We start from the raw sequence: 5,556 nt of genomic DNA, 5'->3' as shown, positions 1-5,556 counted from the left end.
ATATCTGATGTATATAGTGGCTGGGAACTTGGATTTCTTTTCTGCCCTACTCACTTGTCTGGTATTCAGATTATAATTTTCAACATAAATTTGTTCATAGAATTTTAAGCCTCATTAAATTTTTGGCAATGGAATTTCAGAAATCTATCCAATTTTTTCTAAAATATTAGGTTAGTTTCCTTCACTGTCAAAGTATTTCCTAAAGGGATAGGATTATTTTTTTTCTCTTCCAAAATTGTGCCTTATAGATTTCTTATTGTTGCCTTTGTCAGGGAGAGAAGTAGTTATTAAAGTGAAAACTTCTCTTTAGTTAATATTATTTATTGATTAAGGTCTATGACTTGCTCCAGAGAATAGGGTAAGTGTGGACATTATACTCAATTAGATCAATAGTCCATGCTTTTTCCAAGATATATATCATTACAGCCTAACTTTTATTTCAGTAAGTCTGGGCTGATTTAAGGAGATAACTGAGATAAAAAATAAACTAGGAAGCTGGAGAAATTTGTCTGAGCACAAGTTTATTGCTGAACTTTGCTGCATTGTGCATGCATGCCTGCTCAGTCACTTTAGTTGTGTACAACTCCTTGCAATCCCATGCACACTGTAGCCTGCCAGGCTCCTCTATCCATGGGAATCTCTAGGCAAGAATGCTGGAGTGGTTTTCCACCCCCACCTCCAGGGGATCTTCCCGACCCAGAGATCGAATTCGAGTCTCTTATGTCTCCTGCATTGGCCGGAGCGTTCTTTATCACTACTGCCACCTGGAAAGCACCTTAGTCAAATTTTGTAGCATCCTACAGCCTCAATTTCCTTACCTGTCAATGAGAGTGAAAATACTTATTGCTTCTAACTTCTACAGTTTTTGTCAGAGAAGATTGAAATTTGTGCCATAGATGTAGATAACATTTCTAAAAATTATCCACCTCGTTTTTGTTCCCTAAAAAATATCTGCAAACACACCCAGTTGTTCAGCTGCTCCTGGTCTCAAAAATGTCTTATAGGGATTTCCCTGGTGGTGCAGTGGATAAGCCTGTGCATCACAACTACTGATCCCATGGTCAAGAGCCCATGAGCCACAACTACTGAGTCCGTGGGCTGCAACTGCTGAAGCCTGTGTGCCTAGAGCCTGTGCTCTCCAACAAGAGAAGCCACTGCAATGAGAAGCCTTCACACTGTTGCTAGAGAGTAGTCCCCGCTCTCCACAACTAGAGAAAGTCAGTGCACGGCAATGAAAGACCTAGTGCAACCAAAAAAATAAAAATCTTAAAGCGAAGGGAATTAGAAAACTGCTAGGATAGCTCAAAAGTTTTTCAGACTTAATCTACAGGGTTGACTTTATTCATTTTTGCCAAGAGTGAGAAACAAAATTATTTCTGTCTCCTGGATACTCTGGTTCTTCGGTTGTCAGGCATCTAGTTATGTCACCTAGGTGGATTAAGACAGAAGCCTTGCACATGGTTTATAGAACTGTGTGGCAGACATACAAGGGTTGAAAGAGCTGTAATTAGAAAATCAGTGTCACCTTTAGGAAATATGCTGAAAAATGTGGATATTCTGACTTGTCCCAGAAGTAGAATAAAAGGAAACCAAATGATCTCCAAGTAAAAGCACAAAATTTAAAAAAAAAAAAAAGAGAGAGAGAGAGAGCACAAAAGTTTGAATCAAAAATATTTATTTCTAGAGAAACATTTAAGGGAAACTCATTTCCAATTTCAGAGGAAAAGGGCTCAGTGGTAGTGGGGCCATACCGACAGTATTGCTGTGTTAAAATAGGAATTTCTGCATCAGGCCATCTGTAGGGGCAAGAAACCTTGTCACCACCCTCATGGTGGGCAGGATCTCTGCCTCCATCTTTGGACTGGTTCTAGGATGTGACAAGGAACTAATGAAACATCTTGAAGATTTTATCTCCTGTATGTGTGCGCGTGCTCAGTCGCTCAGTTGTGTCTGACTCTCTGAGACCCCATGCACTGTAGCCCACCAGGCTCCTCTGTCCATGGGATTTCCCAGGCAAGAATGCTGGAGTGAGTTGCCATTTCCTTCTCCAGGGGAATCTTCCCGACCCAGGGATCGAACCCACATCTCTTGTGTCTACTGCCTTGGCAGGCACATCTTTACCACTGGGAAGCCCTTTCTTGTATTCAGATAAATATTGCAGAGTCTGAAATTAGGGAGCGAGCCAAAGCTAGGTATTACATGGACTTTAGTTGTGGCTGTTAGGTCATTTCACGGTTGGCTGCAAAGCACATTTTTGACTGGCAGATGCAAAGCAATGTTTAGAGTTTTCTTTATGTGTCTAATATTGGTTTTACTTCCCTGTCATGTAGATTACTATGAGGAGTACGATAGATATGGACCAGGAGGGCATGGGTAGCTCCTGAGGAAGCCAGGTGAAAACCTCCTGCCCTTCCAGCTTGTTAGTTTCACTCTTTTCCCCAGGGGGGGTGATCGTCCTCAGCCAGCTTGCCAAACAGCAGGTTCTTTGAGGTGTCCAGAAAATCCCCATGTAAATGCAAAGCCAGGAAGTTGGGTGCACAGCTGACTTTGTGTTTCACATGGCTCTTGGGGTATGTTTCCCTCGGCCCAGAAGGCATGCCTCTAGGGTGTGCAGAGAAACTGTCTTGAAAATATTCCTCTTGGCAGGGTGATTTCAGGGACACCTGTGAGAGCTTCCCTGCCTTTGAAAACAAACAGACCCTCACCTGCTTCCCTTCCCTTCTCCCCAGGGGCCTAGAGTCCTTCACTTTCTCATGAAAACCCTTCATTCCTTACTGAGAGCTGATGTTTAGAATGCAGACCTAGAGAGAGGAGCTACCATCACTTGCAGACAGATTCTTTACCATCTGAGCCACCAGGGAAGCCCAAGAATACTGGAGTGGGTTGCCATGCCCTCCTCTAGGGAAGCTTCCCAACCCAGGGATGGAACCCAGGTCTCCCACGTTGCTGGTGGATTCTTTAATGTCTGAGCCACCAGGGAAGCCCTCATTCCTCAGTGAGAGCTGATGTTTAGAATGCAGACCTGGAGGGAGGCGCTACCATCGCTTGAGACCTTACCATACAGAAAACACTGTCCTGGGAAACGGACACCCAGAGATGTTATTCTTATTTTTTTAGGTGAGGAAATAGGCTCAAAAGTATACATTTGCATGAGGTGACAATGTATGTCATAGAACCAGCCTTCAAACCCATATTCTTCAGACTCCCATGTCCCTGCACCCTCAGGGCCCCCTCCTGGCTCCCTGGGGCTGAGGTTCACGGAAGTCTCCTCCCAGATGCCCATCCCTCTTGCCTAGAAGGACAGAGTTCTGGGTTTTAACCCCTCCTGGAGAGTAGAGAGCAGCTAAGATTTGTGGGCTCAGAAAGCTTTGGGCCTCTCAAGGTGTGTTGAGCGCAGGGCCAGGAAAGAGGAAGGCGGGGGCCCTAGCCTTGACCTCCAGGCACAAGGCAGAGACCCTCTTTCTGTTTCACGGATGACCTGCCAAGGGGTCTCATTCAGGCTGGAGCCCCTTTTAGGGAAGGGGGAGCAGGTGTGTGTGTGGCTGACCCCGGCTTTTACCAGGGTTCTCCTGCCTCCCTTTCATCAGAAAGAGGGTGAAGTTTGCTTCAGAGGGCAGTGTGGGTGTAAGAAGTTCCTGTGTATTTCTGTCCATTTCACTCAGTTCCTGTGCATTCCTGTCCACTTTACTAGCTAGAGTATAAGCCATGAGCCTGAGTAATGGTGGAGCACCTAGGCTGGGCTTGTCAAGGGCAGATGGTAGAGTGGAGTGTGGAGGCCCCAAAGGGGTCTCTGGGGCTACCATGATGGGACATGACTACAACATTTCACAGCCCTTCAGAGGTTCACCTTGCAGTCGAGGCACCAATGATCAGTGTGGCTGAAGAACAGCTGAAGACGGCAGGCAGAGGAATTTAAGTCACCCAGGCTAGACTCCATACTTTCACTGTTTGGTCTGGGGGTCTATCCCATGTGCGACCACGGAAACCTCAGTCCTAACACTTCTAACACTGCATTATGAGTGTGTTTACTTCTGACGGCAGCTTCCTTGAGGACACAGGCCAGTTGTGCTGGTTTCAGCATCTCCCGTGTTTTCTGTGACACCAGAGCCCAAGCAGAGGTTCCTAGCTAAGCTGGAAGCAGACAACTGCTTTGGCCCAAACACAGGCTGAGGAAAACATCAGGGGAACTGGGGAAAAGAAGGTAAGTGGTTAACTGTGTTTCTGGCAAAAGTCTTCTGCTCATTTGGGCTGTGAATGAGAACCTTGAGTGTCAACTGGAGTAGAAGACACTGTCCACGGCTGCCGGACCCTGGCTCCAGCCAGAGAGATGGGGCTGGCTAGAGGGACTTTCCAGAAAAGGGAACAGCAGCCTTGCTTGGGGACAAATCCTAGAGTGCTTTTTCAGATAAGCATAATCTGCTAGCATGAAGACTGTCCCTATTATTTCCATTTTATTTAAAAATAAACCTCTGAAAATTCAGAAGGCAAATAAAGCAATCCTGCTAATATAATGAAGATGAAGCCATAAAAGTAGCTTTTATAGAGTGTCAGCCACTCACTGAGAACCTGGCAGCCAGCGGGAAGGAGGGGCAGGGGTGTGCTATGCCTACCCCACGAGGCCAGGACTTTTTCTAGTTTTCTAAAGCACCTAGGGTCTCCGAAGGGGAAGGGAGCTGTGCTGTGAGGGAACCTTCCAGAAACCTCAGCTCTGTGAAGTTTCCCTTCCACTGGCCTTGTTTGTTTTCTCCAGGATGAGGCGGGAGGAGTCACACGGCCATCAGAAAACACTCATCCCCCCGGGGTTGGTGAACATCTCCCTCTGGTACCTCTGTGCCAAGAGCTCCACACTGAAGACAAGCCTCCGTCCGGTGCCCTCTGAGGCATGCAGCCTATCTGCAAAGCCAGTCAGAATGCAGGGGAGGGAGGGCTGGTCTGTCCTCTCAGTAATCCCCTTGTCACCGCCACCTCGGAAGGCTGCTCACCCTGACGGAGGGGTTGTGATGGGCAAGCCCGTCAAACAGATTGTGAGTGCATTAGCGGGATTAGCAGAGGAGGCGAGGATTTCAATGCATTTCCAAAGTTCATTCACAGCCTCTGAGACTGGCCTGCTCCACTGCCAAAGGGGGCAGGTGACACTTTAGCATTCACATCACCTGAAGTCGTGCCTGAAGTGGTCGGAGGCACCAGCATCCCCTTGTGTTTGTGTGTCTGTGTTTTCATTCCACGTGTATGTGTGTTTGTGTGTGTGTGTGTGTGTGTGTGTGTGTGTATAAGTTGCTTCAGTCGTGTCCGACTCTGAGACCCCCTGGACTGTAGTCCACCAGCCTTCTCTGTCCATGGGGATTCTCCAAGCAAGACTACTGGAGTGGGTTGCCATGCCCTCCTCCAAGGGGACTTCCCAACCCAGGGATCAAACTCACGGCTCCTGCATTGCAGCGGGGATCTTTGCTACTGAGCCATCAGGGAGCAGAGCTTAATTTATAAATATCAGTATAAAATGCTATCTAAGAGGTCTTTCCCTTCTTACTGATAAACCAGCTGAAACACTTTAGCAGC

This window comes from Dama dama, chromosome 11 (genome assembly GCF_033118175.1).
Source record: "Dama dama isolate Ldn47 chromosome 11, ASM3311817v1, whole genome shotgun sequence".
Classification (NCBI taxonomy): Eukaryota; Metazoa; Chordata; class Mammalia; order Artiodactyla; family Cervidae; genus Dama; species Dama dama.
This window is presented reverse-complemented; position numbering follows the sequence as displayed.